Below are 18,469 nucleotides of genomic sequence, written 5' to 3'. Positions count from 1 at the left end.
GTGGCTGATGAGGGAAGTTAAGAAACATATAAAGTTAAAAGAGAAAAAGTACAACATAGCAAAGATAAGTGGGAAAACTGAAGACTGGGAAGCTTTTAAAGAACAACAGAGGATTACAAAGAAGGAAATACTCAGAGAAAAAATGAGGTATGTAGGTAAACTGGCCAAAAATTTAAAGAAGGATAGTAAAAGCTTTTTTAGGTATGTGAAAGGCAAAAAAATGGTTAGGACTAAAATTGGGCCCTTGAAGACAGAAACAGGGGAATATATTAGGGGAACAAAGAAATGGCAGAAGAATTGAATTGGTACTTCAGATCTGTGTTCACTGGGGAAGACACAAGCAATCTTCCTGAGGTAACAGTGGCTGAAGGACCTGAACTTAAGGGAATTTATATTTGCCAGGTGTTGGAGAGACTGTTAGGTCTGAAGGTTGATAAGTCCACGGGGCCTGATGGTCTATAGCCCAGGGTACTAAAGGAGGTGGCTCGAGAAATCGTGGATGCGTTGGTGATTATTTTCCAGAGTTTGATAGATTTGGGATCAGTTCCTGTGGATTGGAGGGTGGCTAATGTTATACCACTTTTTAAGAAAGGTGGGAGAGAGAAAGCAGGAAATTATAGACCAGTTAATCTGACCTCAGTTGTGGGAAAGATGCTGGAGTCTATTATAAAGGATGAAAATACGACACATCTGGATAGTAGTAACAGGATAGATCAGAGTCAGCATGGATTTATGAAGGGGAAATCATGCTTGACTAATCTTCTGGAATTTTTTGAGGATGTAACTCCGAAGATGGACGAGGGAGATCCAGTAGATGTAGTGTACCTGGACTTTCAGAAAGCTTTTGATAAAGTCCCACATAGGAGGTTAGTGAGCAAAATTAGGGCGCATGGTATTGGGGGCCAAGTACTAACTTGGATTGAAAGTTGGTTGGCTGATAGGAAACAAAGGGTAGTGATAAACGGCTCCATTTCAGAATGGCAGGCAGTGACCAGTGGGGTACCGCAGGGATCAGTGCTGGGAGTGCAGCTTTTTACAATATATTTTAATGACATAGAAGATGGTATTAGTAATAACATTAGCAAATTTGCTGATGATACTAAGCTGGGTGGTAGGGTGAAATGTGAGGAGGATGTTAGGAGATTACCTGGACAGGTTAGGTGAGTGGTCAGATGCATGGCAGATGCAGTTTAATGTGGATAAATGTATGGTTATCCACTTTGGTGGCAAGAACAGGAAGGCGGATTACTACCTAAATGGAATCAATTTAGGTAGAGGGGTAGTACAAAGAGATCTGGGTATTGTTTTACACCAGTCAATGAAGGTAAGCATGCAGATACAGCAGACAGTGAAAAGGCTAATAATCTGCTGGCCTTCATAAAAGAGGGATTGAGTATAGAAGCAAAGAGGTTCTTCTGCAGCTGTACAGGGCCCTGGAGAGACCACACCTGGAGTAGTGTGTGCAGTTCTGGTCTCCAAATTTGAGGAAAGACATTCTGGCTATTCAGGGAGTGCAGCGTAGGTTCGCAAGGTCAATTCCTGGAATGGCGGGACTACCTTACGCTTAAAGACTGGAGCGACTGGACTTGTATACCCTTGAGTTTAGAAGACTGAGAGAGGATCTGATTGAGACATATAAGATTATTATAGGATTGGACACTCTGGAGGCAGGAAACATGTTTCAGCTGATGGGTGAGTGCCGAACCAGAGGACACAGCTTAAAAATATGGGGTAGACCATTTAGGACAGAGATGAGGAGAAACTTCTTCACCCAGAGAGTGGTGGCTGTCTGGAATGCTCTGCCCCAGATGGCAGTGGAGGTCCAGTCTCTGGATTCATTTAAGAAAGAGTTGGATAGAGCTCTCAAGGATAGTGGAATCAAGGGTTATGGAGATAAGGCAGGAACAGGATACTGATTAAGGATGATCAGCCATGATCATATTGAATGGTGGTGCAGGCTCGAAGGGCAGAATGGCCTATCCTGCACCTATTGTCTATTGTCATAACATGGTTGATAAATTAGGGACACTGTTTCTAAAGCGTGAAATTTTAAAGCATGTATTGGTTATAACACAATTCTGGCCCCATTAGTCTAAATGGCACTGCGATTACATGATTTTCTTATAACACAGGATTGTATGAGAATGGAACTACCAAGTAATAGCAGAACTGACTGTACCAGCATATGCAATCAACTCAAGATCCTTAGTGAAGCAGGTCATTAAATATCCATCAGTTGCCTTTTCCACTGCTTCCTTGAGTGTTCAACAGTAATGGAACATTGCAGAAGGGCTTAAAGACAGTTGCTGAATCTTCTGCATGTAGTAGTAAGTTATAGATAGTGTTTTGCGCAGCAAGGGTAAAGTGGTAATATCTGGCTAACTTGCTAATTGCATCCTGGTAAATAGGCCTTGATAACTATCTATACACACCCCACTTGAATAAACAGATACACATAAGATCAGGATTAGTTTAATCACATTTAGCTTCTGAATGTTTATCTAGGTAGAAATCACAAAATGGTTCAGTGGTAATTATTCAGGATGTTCCCTTATATAGTGTTGCAGAAAAGGACATTCAGCCCATCATATCTGCACCAGCTCTCTGTATGAGCATTGTGACTTTGTGCCATTCTCCTGCCTTTTCCACTAACCCAGAATTCTATTTAAATTTCATCTAATACCTTCTCGAATATCTTGATTGTAGCTGCCTCACCACACCTCCAGGCAGTGCATTCCAAACCGTAACTACTCACTGTGAAAAGATTTTTCTCACATTACGTTTGCTTCTTTTGCAAATTACTTTAAACATATACCCTCACCTTCTCAATCCTGTTACAAGTGGGTGCCAACATAGAATTAAGTTGTTTAATTTTTTTCAAATTTAAGTTTGCAATTCATACCAATTGACTTCTTTTGTTGCTCATTGTAAAACGAAAAAGCCAAGATCATCCTGATATAAGAAAAAGGACAGTGGGGTTATGTTGAGCAGTTACATACTTAATGACAAACAGATTGGCCATCTGGAAGCAATGAATCATCTAGGACTGTGTGTGTGACTACAGATCTTTTCTTCACAATTTGTGATGTGATTAGAACAAATAGTTTGATAAAATTACATACCTATTCAAAAGAGAAATACGGCAAATACATTTAATTCTCTGTATGACCACCACTTCGAGAATATGTCAAAATTTGACTAAATGCAATAAAAAGTTAGGTTACAGACCATATTTATTGTCAGATTCAAATTCTCTTACACTTCCAAAAGTGTGATGTCCAGAATGTACACAATACTTCATTGACAGTCCACCCAGTGCCTTGTATCCTAAGTCCATTGTGGACCACCTTTCCTCAGGGCAAGAAAGTTGGATTTTCCTTTACTGAATTATAGAGGAATGCCTTAAGTGAAAAATCTTCAAAGGTGTGAGCTTGTGCCGGTGAACACCAGCTCAGTTGATGCAGTTCCAAAATAGCTATCGGGATCCTTCCATCTCCCAGTACACCATTCTGCATTGACAAAGGCTCCATTCCCTGAAATTATCATATCATTGAATTGGATCTGCCTTATTTCTCCTTTGTCTAACAAAGTTCTAGCAATCTCAGATTTGGCATTGTCAAATGATCAACTGCTATTTAAGAGAGAGCTTCCTGAAACCAAACCTGAACGGTCTCTGTTATGTTCCAAGAAGGACAAGGAGACCAAAGTATTAAACAACTTCAGGAGCTACAAATCAGAAAATTTAATTATCTTACAATGATATTCACTGGACAGTACATATATTAAAACACATTATCAATATATACTCCTGAAATGCATCATCTATTGTTGAGATTAACTTCCAGAAACCATTTGACATGATTATCGGTTAGGAAAAGTGTGGTAGCATAGTTTTCCAGACTCTGCCCTCACCCCTCTCTTCCCTCCGACAATAGGGTCCATCTGGGCCTCACTTTCCAACCCATCAGCATCCACATTTAAAGGATCATAAGTCACCATTTCTGCCACCTCCAGTGGGATGCCACCACCAGACATGTTTTCCTCTCCCCTCTTTCGTCATCCTTCCACAGAGACCATTCCCTTTGAGACACCCTGGTCTCCTCCTCCTCCAATCCCAAAACCTCCCCACACCACCTGCCCATGTAATTGCACAAGGTGTGATTCTTGCCTGTTTCCATCCTCCCTCCTCACTGTAGGCAAGGCTTCAGCTACACCTTCTCGGTGAAGCAGCAAGTTATCCACACTTCACTCAATTTAGTCTACTGTATTTGCTGCTCACAATGTGGTCTCCTCTAGAATGATATGGAAGTGCTGGTGTTGGACGGGGGTGGACAAAGTTAAAAATCACACAACACCAGATTATAGTCCAACAGGTTTATTTGGAAGTATTAGCTTTCAGAGTGTTGCTCCTTCATCAGGTAACTAAATAAACCTATTTAGTTCGACCATAACCTGGAGTTGTATGATTTTTACCTTTACCTCTAGAATGGGGAGATGAAATGCAGACAGCATGACTGCTTTATGGAACACTTAGATCTGTCAGTAAAAATGATCCCCTGTTTCCAGTCACTTCAACAAACTACTGTGTTCCTTTGCCAACATTTCTATCTCAGGCGATAGAACGTCGATTTTCCTGCTCCTCGGATACTGCCTGACCGGCTGTGCTTTTCCAGCACCACTCTATCCTGACTTTCTGTCTCTTAACCCCCAAACAATTTCCAATTAATGTGTCATCTCTTCACCCTCAGGCTGTGCCCCTGCGTCATAATCTCTCCTACTAGTGGAAACATCCTCTCCACAACCACTTTCTCCAGGCCTCTCAGTATCCTGTAAGTTTCAGTCAGATTCCCCCTCATCCTTCTAAACTCCATTGAGTACAAACTCAGAATCATCAACCGCTTCTCATATGACAAGCCCTTTATCCTTGTAAATTTTTTCTGGATCTCCTCCAACACCAGGTACAACTTTTCTTAGTTACCGGGCCCAAAACAGTTCACAATTTACGAAATGCAGTCTGACTAGAGCCTTATTCAACCACAGCAGAACATCTCAGTTTTTGTTTTCTAGCCCTCTTGAAATGAGTGAATGGTTCAATTCCCGCCTCAGGCAACTGACTGTGTGGAGTTTGCACGTTCTCCCTGTGCCTGCGTGGGTTTCCTCCGGGTGCTCCGGTTTCCTCCCACAGTCCAAAGATGTGCAGGTCAGGTGAACTGGCTATGCTAAATTGTCTGTAGTGTAAGGTAAGGGGTAAATGTAGGGGGTGGGTTGCGCTTCGGCGGGTCGGTGTGGACTTGTTGGGCCGAAGGGCCTGTTTCCACACTGTAAGTAATCTAATCTAATTGCATTTGCCTTCCTAACTGCCAAGTGAATCTGCATCATGTTAAAATTGTACAAGACATTGGTTTGGCCACATTTAGAATATTGTGTACAGTTCTGGTTGCCACATTACCAAAAGGATGTGGATGCTTTGGAGAGGGTGCAGAGAAGGTTTAGCTATGAAGAGAGGTTGAGTAGGTTAGGTTTATTTTCACAAGAAAAAAGGAGATTGAGGGGGGACCTGATTGAAGTTTACAAAATCATGAAGGGTATAGACAGGGTGGATAGAGACGAGCTTTTTCCCAGGGTGAAGGATTCAATAATGAGAGGTTATGCTTTCAAGGTGAGAGGTGGAAAGTTTAAGGGGGACACACGCAGCAAGTACTTCACACAGAGGGTGGTGGGCGTTTGGAATGCGCTGCCAACAGAGGTGGTAGAGGCAGGTACAGTAGATTAATTTAAGATGCGTCTGGACAGATGCATGAGTAGGTGGGGAGCAGAGGGATACAAATACTTAGGAATTGACCGACAGGCTTAGACAGTACATTTGGATCGACTCAGGCTTGGAGGGCCGAAGGGCCTGTTCCTGGGTTGTAAACTTTGTTTGTTCTTTGTTCTTTGCATGTTAACCTTCAGAGAATCCTGAAATAAAATTTACAATTCTCTTTGCACTTCAGATTTCCAAAGCCTTTCCATTTAGGCACTCAGCTTTACACTTCTTGATCCCTTTGCTGCCATTGTGTCATCAGATCACTTGTCCATTCATTCAGGCTATCCAGACACCCGAATGCTGGAAAATCAGCTAATGCGAAGGATGTCATGACTCCTCAGTAAAATATCATCAAGAAGCTGCCTGTATTGATTTTCATGCATCATGGTGCAGCATAAATCAGCAATACACAATAGGTGCAGGTGTAGGCCATTCGACCCTTCAAGCCAGCACCACCATTCATTATGATCATGGCCTATCATCCACAATCAGTATCCTGTTCCTGCCTTATCTCCATAACCCTTGATTCCACTATCTTTAAGAGCTCTAGCCATCTCTTTCTTGAAAGTATCCAGAGACTAGCAGAAAAGTTGTCCATCAAATGTTCCACTTCGCTATGCTTTGTAAACCAATGTACCTAGGATAACAAAATGTAAAGTAACACCACCATTTTCACATACAACTTACACCTTGATGGACTCTCTTGGTATCTTTCTTTGATGGGCTACATCCTAGAGTTCTGAGGGAGGTGGCTGATCAAATAGCGGAGGCGTTGGTTGTAATCTTTCAAAATCACTGGAGTCAGAGAAAGTCCCAAATGATTGGAAAATCGATGTTATAAGCCCCTTGTTCAAGAAAGGATCAAGACAAAAGATGGAAAATTATAGGCCGATTAGCCTAACCTCGGTTGGAGGTAAAACTCTAGAATCCATCGTTAAGGGTGAGATTTCTAAATTCTTGGAAGTGCAGAGTCGGATTAGAACAAGTCAGCATGGATTTAGTAAGGGGACTCATTCTTGACAAACTTGTTAAAATTATTTGAAGAGATAACAAGTAGGTTAGACCAGGGAAACCCAGTGGATGTTATCTACCTAGACTTCCAAAAGGCCTTTGATAAGGTGCCTCACGGGAGGCTGAGTAAGGTGAGGGTCCATGGTGTTCAAGGTGAGCTCCTGGCATGGATTGAGGATTGGTTGTCTGACAGAAGGCAGAGAGTTGTGATAAAAGGTTCTTTATCGGAATGGCAGCTAGTGACAAGTGGTGTCCCACAGGGTTGTGTTGGGGCCTCAGCTGTTCACATTATATATTAATGATCTGGATGAAGGGACTGGGGGCATTCTAGCAAAGTTCACCGATGATACAAAGTTAGATGGATAGCCAGGTAGTTCTGAGGAGGTGGGGAAGCTGCAGAAAGATTTGACAGTTTAGGAGAGTGGTCCAAGAAATGGCTGATGAAATTCAATGGGAGTAAATGCACTTTGGAAAAAAGAATACAGGCATGGACTATTTTCTAAACGGTGAGAAAATTCATAAAGCCAAAGTACAAAGGGATCTGGGAGTGCTAGTCCAGGATTCTCTAAAGGTTGACTTGCAGGTTGAGTCGATGGTTAAGAAAGCAAATATAATGTTGTCATTTATCTCAAGATGGTTGAAATGTAAAAGCAGTGATGTGCTACTGAGATTTTAAAAAGCTCTGGTTAGGCCCCATTTAGAACACTGTGTCCTGTTTTGGGCCCCACACCTCAGGAAGGACATACTGACACTGGACCGTATCCAGCGGAGATTCACATGGATGATCCCTGGAATGGTAAGTCTAGCATACGATGAATGGCTGAGGATCCTGGGATTGTATTAATTAGAGTTTAGAAGGTTGAGGGGAGATCTAATAGAAACTTACAAGATAATGCATGACTTAGAAAGGGTGGATGCTGGGAATTTGTTTCCATTAGACGGGGATACTAGGACCCAGAATTAGACGGTGTCAATTTAAAACGGAAACGAGGAGACAGTTCTTCAGCCAGAGAGTGGTGGGCCTGTGGTATTTATTGCCACGGAGCGCAGTGGAGGCTGGGATGTTAAATGTCTTCAAGGCAGAGATTGATAAATTCTTAATCTTGCAAGGAATTAAGGGATACGGGGAGAGTGCGGGTGAGTAGCACTGAAATGCCCATCAGCCATGATTGAATGGCGGACTGGACTCAATGGGCCGAATAGCCTTTCTTCCACTCCTATGTCTTATAACTTGCAAGGCAACACCACAAAAAGACCTGCATAGTTTGTACACTGTAGAAACAGGTCATGAGTCTCAAAGAACTATGCTGATGTCGTTGCTTTATATGAGCCTCCAACCAGGTTATTCATCTCTCCCCGTCAGCATGTCCTCCTATTCCTTTTTCACTTATGTATTATCTAGGTTTTTCTTAAATCAATCCATTCTGTGTGCCTCAACCACTCCCTGTAATAGCACAATCTCACCATTCTGGGTAAAGAGATTTCTCCTTAATATCCTACCAGATTTATTAGTGATTATTTTATATTTACAGCCCCTAGTTCCAGGTCCCAACCCCCACATGACTATCCAATAAAATCCTTTCATAATCTTGGACACCTTCATCAGGTCACAGCTCAACCTTCCCTTTTCTAAGGAAAAGAGTCCTAACCTAATCAATCTTTCCAAATGGTTCTAATCTCTCAACTCTGGTCTCTCTCCAGTGAATCTATTTTTGCACTTTCACCAATGCCTTTATTTCTTGTCGGTAATAATGGAGATCAGAACTACACACACTGCATGCTCAGTGTTCTCCTTTTAACAAAGGTTATAGTTGCTAATGGTTTAAATCCTGAAATGACACAGACAGACAGACACACACACACACCCTGTGATGGCGTTGCTATTTCCCACATATTATAGTCCTCCAAACCTTTTATTACTGATGGGAACTGGTATGACTAAAAATCTAACCCTGCATTTCCTGGGAAAGGGAGGGGTAAATTTCTGGAAAATTTCAAAAATCAATTTGCAAGTCCTTCCTTTTTGCTGTATCATGTTGGTTTTTTTTAAATGGGGGAGGCGAATGATTCTAATCAGGTTGCTCATGAACTGACTTCAGATCAAAACCACTTAACAGAGAGGGTGATGTACAGCTGGTTAACATGCATTGATTGTACTCTCAGTGTGCTGATTCCCCCCCTGCCATCACTGTACGTGGTGCAGGCCAGCAGATTATAAAATGCTCCATGTGTCACTCTGATCACAGTACAGGGTGTAGCAAACTCACCCGATTCAGCAGACAAAGCTACATGCACTATCCTGATATCAGAAGATGCTGGCAAGAAAATGCAGAAGAACACGCAGGTGAGCTTCTATAAAATAAAACTTATAAGACCGCAAATAAATTCTGTTCAGTAATTATTTTTAAGATTATGGATTAAAATGCAATTTTCACTCTGTTGAATTATTTCTAAAATAATTTTTCTTTTACTTTCTTCACACACTTCTGCCCTCAGCTAATCACCACGTCGTGAATCCATTCTTATTCATATACTGCTGATATTATTCACAATCTCTAAAGCAAATTTAAGTTCTAATCATTCTGAATTATAGGGTTCTGTATTCAAAAAATAGCCACATTATGCTTTAATTAATGCATTAAATGTCACCTCCTTTTAAATAGTACGTAGTAGTCAAATGATAAAATCGTTGGCCTCAAAAAATGGATGTGTAATTGTAATTATACATGTAGGTCATAAATGAACGAATTCAGAAATGTTCCCTATGGATCATTAATTCAGCGTCAGACTCTGCAGACATTTGCCTGTCCCTCTTCTGCATTATTGCAGAAAATGCTAGAATTACATAGCGGGCCAGTCAGCATCTGTAAAGAGAAAAGATGGGTTAACGACTTTGGGTGTGTTCCCCTTCGTTAGAAGTCCTTTTCCCCATCCTCCCTTCCCATAATTCAACAAGACTGGTTTCCTCCCATCGTCTGACAAGTGCAGACAACAGGTAACAAAAATAATTACGCATTGCAAGTGAAACGACTGCACCACTGGAGACATTTATCAAGGTTGGCTGGTGTGATTCTTGTCTGTAATCATACATCTTCTGAGTTTCAACTGAAGATGGGTGTAGCAGGAGGAAGTCAAATCACAGGCAGCTGCAGATACCTGTAGGTTTTCTATTCTGTTTTTCTTTCTTCTTTAACAAATACAATCAACAGCAGCTGGTAGTCTACTTCAGATAGAAGCTACTCCTCGTTTGTAATGACTTAAAGGCGAGTCACTGACAAAGTCAATATGTTACAGACTTACCATCTCTAACATGCTAACAGATAGCAGCATTCCTGAATGGTACTGCAATGATCTTCATTGCTTCCATTCGCTGGCATAGAGGAATTCATGCTGGTGTTTTGGCCATTGCTTATTCCTCAGCATCAAAAACGCATATCTTAACTGCTCATGGGAGCTTACTGTGCATAAATAGGTTGCCGCATTCCCTCCATTACAACAGGGACCGCACACTGATAATTGCTGCATTGGATATAAAGCATTTTGTGATCCATCGAGGTCAAGAAAGAGGCTATAGAAATGCATATTCTTTTTTTTCCTCTTTTTGTATTGAATATATGTCGTATCCTTCAATGCTTCCTAATTTCCACATCTGGAATAAGGTAATGCACATATGTAATGTCCAAGAAGAATACTGAGCCAAAAGTGCACTTTAATTCCAAACTGTCTGGACTTCGGCACTTCATTCTGATTTAGAATTGCTATCTCACTATCAATCAATTTCTTCATTCAGCCAAGAGAGCAAGAAACAGTGAGTGATCAATGACTGCTATAAAAGGGATTCAAAATAAAAAAATGCAGGTGAATTTCTCAGTTGGCATTTTACCAGTACAATTAAGTAGCATAAAAATCACAGTAAATGTGGCTATTACTAATTAGGGTAAAGTTAATATTAACAGCAATAAGTAAAATACTAATATTAATGGTAGTTAAAATTGAACCACCACTAATAATGAATATGGTGCTAGTGTTAATGATGGTGAAAATTGAACTTGCACTTTTCTTGAATAATGTTGGATTCGCTTACTGATAAATGTGGGACTGGGTTCACCGGTAATGATTTTAAGTTCAGCATTATTACTAATATATTAGCATTCTTAATCATTCTCAAGCTTTTATTAATCCATAAATGGAAGGCACATATCAATTGTAATAAACATGAGGTCAGCATTAGTTATCGTAAATTTTGGGATAGTACTTTAGTGAGAATCCATCTATTCTTACTATATTGTAAACATTCATACCATTAATGGATTTGCTTTAATAATATTGAATATATCTGTCCAACAAAGAGACTAATATAAAGCTGGTATTAGTGGTTAAAAAATGTAAGAATAGAATTATTGACAGTGAATATGAATGGATATAGGGAAAACATTAATAATAGTTAACATAGAACTAATGTCAATGCTAATAACTGTAGGGCTATCATTAATGATACTGAATTTAGACTTATTCATAGTGAATATAAGGCTAATATTATTGGTAATAATACAAAAATAGTATTATTTGTAGTGAACATTGGTCCAGCAGTAATGTTAACAAATATGAAGCTAGTGCAATGGCCTTTTCATAGAGGATTAGCATTATTGTTACTAAGTAGAGGACAATTATAAAAGCATATAAATACAATTATATGACCAGCATTAACATTAATTTATATAGGGTCACTATGAATAATAAAGGGCTACTATTAACAGTGATGCATGTGAAAATTGGTGATAAATCCATTGCTAGCAATTGGCTTTGCATAACTAACTTTTGTTTTATTCATTCATGGCATATGGGCATCACTGGCTGGGCCAGCATTTGTTGTCTAACCCTTAGTGCTCTTGAGAAGATGGTTGTGAGCTGCCTTCATGAAGAGTTGCAATATACCTGCATTAGTAAATATTACTGCAAATGCTTATAGTTATATAGCAAATGTTATTTGCAATATACATGGGGTCAGTAATAATGAAAGTGAATATGGCTTATGTCTTGGGTAATGAAAATACAAATATCATTATCAGTAATAGTTGTTGGGTTAGTATGAATGGTAATAGATACAAGATAATAATATTGATAACTAAATAGTGTAGCTTCATTAGTAATGAATTAGAACAAGCATTACAAGCATTAATAGTGTTGAATATAAAGGGTTCTGTTCATCTCCTTGATCTCTACGGTACAAATATCACACACATTTACCTCCAGAATAATATCTGCCTTAGCCTGAAGCTGCTGAACTCTCATGCATGTTACCTATAGCGTTTAATTATCCTTATGCTCTACTGGCCAACTTCATGTTGTCTATTCACTTTGTTTAACTCTAGCTAATCCAAAACTCTGATGCCTGTATCCTGTCATACCAGGTCACGTGGTCATCACCTACATTAACTTTCTAATGTCTTAGAATGGAATTTGAAATGTTTTTTAAATTCCCTCAGTGGCCTCAACTCTTTTAATGTGTCCAGATGTATAATTCACTATCATACCATTTCACATCTCCATGACTCTTATGGCTCCAGCCTCACGTATCATCTCTCTATTTACTAGTATTGCTGATATATTCAGCTGCCAAGGTTCCACCCTGTGGAATGTGTTCTCCAAACTTATCTGCTTCTGTAATTTTAAAGCTTATAACTCACTGCTGACTAGTTCTTGATAACTTCTACTAATCTTCATCAGGTCAGCGTCCAGAACATTTTACACCTTGGTGAAGTGCTTGTGATGATTTTCTCTGTTAAAAGTACATAAAAATGCAAGATACTACTTTGCATGTCAATGGGTAGCACATATGCGTTTGTGTCAGATGACTGTGGGTTCAAGCCTCTCCAGAGACTTGGGCAGAAAAGTCTCGAATTATGCTCCAGTGTAATCTTTTGAATGAGACATTAAAGCAAGGCCTCAGTCTGGTCTCTCAGCTGGATGCAAATGATGCCATGGCACTAATTCAAAGAAGGAGGTGTGAGTTATCCCCAGTTTCCTGAGCCAATATCTACATCTCAACCAACATAAATATCTACAGATTATCTCATTCTCTATCAGACCCCTTGTGAAGTCATAGGCATTGTGTTCCTTCCCTCAGTATGTGCTAGCATGGCAAAGTTGTCAAGGCAGTAGTAGAAATTGTTGAAACAGCCTATCATCCTTTCATCTGAACAACGAGCAGTTAGATGAACGTATGAAAGCTGCCTGAGTGCCTGACAATCAAACATATAATACCAAATGTCGAATGCTGACTGGTCATTGATGAACTCTTCCTGTTCCTGTAGGAACGTCTTCCAAGAGGAACACCAAGTATCATACTAATCATTCCACATAACATGAGAAAACCCAATGAACTACAAAATTACCGGTCTGAACATCCCTAACCTCCAGAGGAAGTTCAACATAGATGTTGGCCAACATAATCAAGAGCTGAAAATATGTTGCTGGAAAAGCGCAGCAGGTCAGGCAGCATCCAAGGAGCAGGAGAGTCGACGTTTCGGGCATGAGCCCTTCTCCTAATGCCCGAAACGTCGATTCTCCTTCTCCTTTGATGCTGCCTGACCTGCTGCGCTTTTCCAGCAACACATTTTCAGCTCTGATCTCCAGCATCTGCACTCCTCACTTTCTCCTACAACATAATCAAGAGTTTAGCACTTGCCATGTGCGACTATAGGCAGCAATCACTGACAAATGTTTGTTAATTCACTTGTGCCAATCTAGAATGATCCCAAAAATAAGGTGTTCAATGCAGAGTAAACTACACTGCTACAGGATGGGATTTCCTTGCTGCGTATTAGTGAAATTGGCTCACCATCCAGTACATTACAAAGCTTTATTAATTGCCTCATTGATACACCTAGAAGCCTGAGGCTCCAGTAAATCCTTGGATGCCTGTAAAGTCAAGTAGGTGTTGTCCTTATCACATGCTGCCCAGCTTCTTCAGCATCCAAAATTTCCATTTGCCTGAATACTTCAGGTTCATAGTAAGATTCAGAAAGGCGCACAACTGGCAAACCACTTTCTATAGGGTGGATTTGGTTTTTACCTCCAAGTAGGAAGTAAAGGTACATCAGCAAAACTCCACTGCAACAGTCTCTGGACTATTACTTCAAAGTCAGGCTGCAGGAAGCCAACAATTTGTTTCCACAGTGAAGAATCATTTCAATATATGAAGAATCGAATCAGATTCCAAATGCTAACTTTGTTTCTCTCTCCACAGGTGCTGCCAGACACGCTCAGTTTCACCAGCACTTGTTAAAAAAATGTTTCCATAGAATTCCCTTGTAGCCCCCTGGAAAAACAGCCTTTCTGGCTTCAGGCAGGAGTGATACCCTATTTGTTGTAGTAAAATTTGTAGGACTGCAAAAGCAAGGGATAAAGCAAGTGCTGCCTGGGAGAAGAAGGTTGGTGTGTGGGTGTGTCAATGGCTCTGAGACTAATTGAATAATTCTTCCAAAGTGCCATCTGGAATACAGTGAGCTGAATATCCTCAACTGTTATGAGAGATTCTTCGATTGTTATAAAAAACCCAGGACAGCATCTATGGGGAAGTTAAACAAATGGTAATTTCCCATTTATGCTTTTATTTGAATTAGAGATAGGTAGAAAAAAGACTGTCTGCAGTTTATTCAATTAAGCAGGTAGATTCCTTCCAATTGACATGGTATTAGATAAACAGAGGTGACACAGTACAGACAGAAGCAGATCACGTGAAGAAAAATGCCCAACTAAAGTTAGCAAGTCTCACGATCGTAAAACTGTCCAACCCAGTCCCACCTTTCAATGGATTTCAAATGTATCAGTCTCTGGGCTGGCACAAGTAACCACTGTCTTGACTGTGATTTCAGCTACAGCCCATCCTTCTCAGAACCTTTGTACCCCTCCCCCCGAAGCACATTACCACCTCCCTCTCTTGAAACCCCGATTAACCACCAGCAACATTTCATCACTTCTGCTCTTCCCATTCACTAAAGTGACACAGCAATTTCTTCACAGCAATGTCTTTACTTTTATTCTCATTATCATCAATTTCAAATCTTCCATGTCCTTACCACCTCTGTATTTTTATAAAACTCCTCCAGCTTTACAATCCTCAAATTTCTGCACACCTCCATTTCTGGCATGTTGTGAATTGCCACTGTGTATTTTCATTGCTCCACCATTAATGGCAGCCTTCAGCTACAAAAAACCTAAAGTCCAAAATTCCTTCCCAAAGTTCCTCTACCTCTTCTCCTTTAAGCATCTCTTAGGATCTACCATTTTGTCCAAACATTTTGTCATCTGTCCTAATGGCTTTTTATGTGTCAAATTTTATTTGATAATGCACCTGTGCAGTGTCTTGAGGATGTTTTATAACATTAAATGTGCTATATAAATGCAAGTTGTTATTGTTGAAACACTACTTAAAAGGGTCACTGGAAGCCATCATTCCATAACTTCTGCAGCGAATCTGCAGTGAAGGCACTTCATGTGAATTTCACTGCGTTATTTTTAGTTCTGTATTCTATTAATTTAGCTGCACACTATGGGATCTGCTCCAGAAATGTTCACAGCATCAGTGGAATCAAGCAGCACAGTGTCCCTTTGGCATTCTTTCACTAGAAGCTGTGGCAACTTTGCAGCTATTTCCATGATAATTTTTAAAGATATAAGTAGAATGGAACATTCACAAGGGAGAATTTTGCTTAACCATGTGCGTCACTGCTGAAATTCACAGTAGCAATGAAGAAAATGGGAGGTATTATTTTGGTCATACTGTCTCACTCAGCCGGGTACAGTACAATGTCGCAGCCTTCTAACAATTATTCTAGAACAGTCTGCCGGTTGATATGCATTTACTCAAGCAAGTGAGGAATTGCAGATTGTTGCATACTAATTGCACTAGCCACGTTTAAGCTCAATGGAAGGAGATTAATAAATACAGGGTGATTCAGACCAGTGACTTTAAAAAAAAAGTCTTGATAAATAATAATAAAGCATTCATAATGAACTAAAGATACTGTCAATAATTTGATGGCTTGTTGAATCATTTTTTCTTAATGACTGAAGAATATCATATTCTATTCCTCAGTTAAGCCTTTATTTTGATATTTGTTTGCCTGCTCTCTCCCAAAGGCAGTGATCAGAGAGCTGTGAATATCAGACAAAGCCTCGATGTTATCAGTTCTGAGTCAGACAGACGTTTGGTCTTGCAGCAAAAATAGAAACAGACATCAAATGTGCTTGTCCATTGGGTAAAACAGACAATCAGTCCTTGTTCAGATTAGTTGATTCAGCAACTTTGAGTCATAATGTTAATTATCATCAGAACAGGAGAGTCACAACTGATGGTCACTACAGGGAAAGTTCATGACATGTGCTTAGTCCTGTCTGTAGTGTGACTGCATTTATGACCAGATGTGGCATTTATTCATTGGTTCTCTGAAACAAGGTGCAAAATACTTCCACTTGACCATTAAAGAAAACATTAACTTCATTACTTTCTGTACTGTTTAACATTTTTGTGAGCATACAATGAAACCCAATACATCAAAACCTTTACTAAAGCCATATGCCTTTCCTCAGATGAACCACTCTATCCCAGCTCCCACTACCTCTGTCATCCAGTAGCCTGCCAATCAAAACCTCTAACATAGACATCATTCTACTCCACTCAGCATCCACTCACCAGTTGCATCTAACCATCTAGCCCCACCTGTTCTAGGCAACTTACCCATTTTACCACCACTCTAACTTCCCCTACATTGCCCCACCCACCAACTTCAGACCAGGCACACCATCCACAACTTTACCCCACACGGCACCAATTCTATAAAACTGATCAGTCTGTTGTGTATACATTTTCTCAACTTGGGTCTATAGATGGAAGATATTACTGAGGTCAGCTGAGCGAAGGTATAATTATTTTTGCTTCCTTTCCTCATTACCTCTCCTGTGCTACACCTTGCATCCATCCACCATTTATCTTACTGTACCGAACAGTTTCCTACTCACGTGCTACTCTCCTCAACCTGCTACTGCAATTTTCTTGGCTTTTCACCCTCAAGGTTAAAGAGGACTCCAGATACTGAAATAAAAACAGAAAATGCTGCAAATACTCAATAGTTCATGCAGCACCTGTGGGCAAAGAAACAGTTAATATTTCAAGTCAATGAAGTTTTCAGCTGAACTGAGACAGGTTAAGAATATGGCAGGCTTTTAGCAAGTTTGGGGGAAGGGAACTGGAGGAATGGAAAGAATAAAGAGAGCATTTATAGGAAGTTGGAGAGGTTAAATGATCAACAGAATAATGCTGCACAGTAAAACATTGTGGAAATGAATCAAATAAAGGGACAGAAGATTCTTCTAGTGGAGAAGTAAATGTGAAAGGCAGAACCATCTGCATTCCTCTTTCCAGCATTAACATCCCTTTTGGTCTTGCACTCATCATTTGTTGTTTAATTTCTCTCACCTTCCCTATCACAAATCTTTTCCATTTTGTTCTTCCTGTTCCCCTTCCCTTGCCTCTACTTAACCTGTCATATCTCTAACCTTTCCCAGTTCTAAACTGTTAATCAGAAATGGAAGCATTAACCCTGTTTTTCTCTTCGCAGATGCTGCATGACCTGCTGAGTAGTTTCAACATTCTCTGTTTCTAATTCAAATTTACAGAACATGCAGAATTTTTATTTTAAATTTGTCCGAAATGACCATTAAAGGGTCTTTAATAGCCAAGCACACATTCTAGAAGGATTGTGGAGGGTGGGGTGCACAAGACTGCATGGGACAAGCATGTTCCAGAGATACCACACCCACATGAATGGTAAGCAAAGGCATGTTCCAGAGACACCACACCCACATGAATGGTCCTGTGGTATTCTGAAGCTCCAATGTTTTAGATACCTTCAGCTGCCCAAATGTTTGACCCTCAAACCCTCTCTATCTCAGTCACTGGGAATGGCAAGTTTGTCTTACAAAGGCTGACCATGCTGGGCCTTTGCTTAGTGGAGTTTAGAAGAATGAGAAGAAAGTGAGGTCTGCAGATGCTGGAGATCAGAGATGGAAATGTGTTGCTGGAAAAGCACAGCAGGTCAGGCAGCATCTAGGGAACAGGAGAATCGACGTTTCGGGCATTAGCCCTTCTTCAAGAATGAGGAAAGGGCATTCCTGAAGAAGGGCTAATGCCCGAAACGTCGATTCTCCTGTTCCCTAGATGCTGCCTTTAGAAGAATGAGAGGTGATCTTATTGAAAAATATGAGATTCTGCAAACTTGACAGGATAGATAGTGAGAGAATGTTTCTCCTTTTGGGGTATGTAGAGTTAAGAGGCACAAGATTCATCTAAGAGGAATCACTAAGATAAATTTCCTCTTTCAAGAGCATCATGAATTATTGGATTTTTCCAACTCTCCAATTATTGGAGAGCAGTGGCAATGTTAGGTTAGATAACGTTTTGATCAAGAAAGTCAAGGGTTAAGGGAAAACTGAAAGGAAAGTGCAGTTAAGGCCACAATCAGATTAGTCATGAGGGGAAGAATGGCCTACTCATGTTTCTATTTCCCACAGTTCTTTCTCTTGCTCTTTAATGTCAACCACATTTCACAAAACAATTGTTCATCTGTCTAGTTAGATGTTTGCTAACAC

The sequence above is a fragment of the Chiloscyllium plagiosum genome, unplaced genomic scaffold (genome assembly GCF_037043375.1).
Source record: "Chiloscyllium plagiosum isolate Xiang-an unplaced genomic scaffold, Cpla_swu_hap1 HiC_scaffold_4, whole genome shotgun sequence".
NCBI classification, from domain to species: domain Eukaryota; kingdom Metazoa; phylum Chordata; class Chondrichthyes; order Orectolobiformes; family Hemiscylliidae; genus Chiloscyllium; species Chiloscyllium plagiosum.
The sequence above is the reverse complement of the archived record's forward strand: the minus strand, read 5'-3'. Positions refer to the sequence as shown.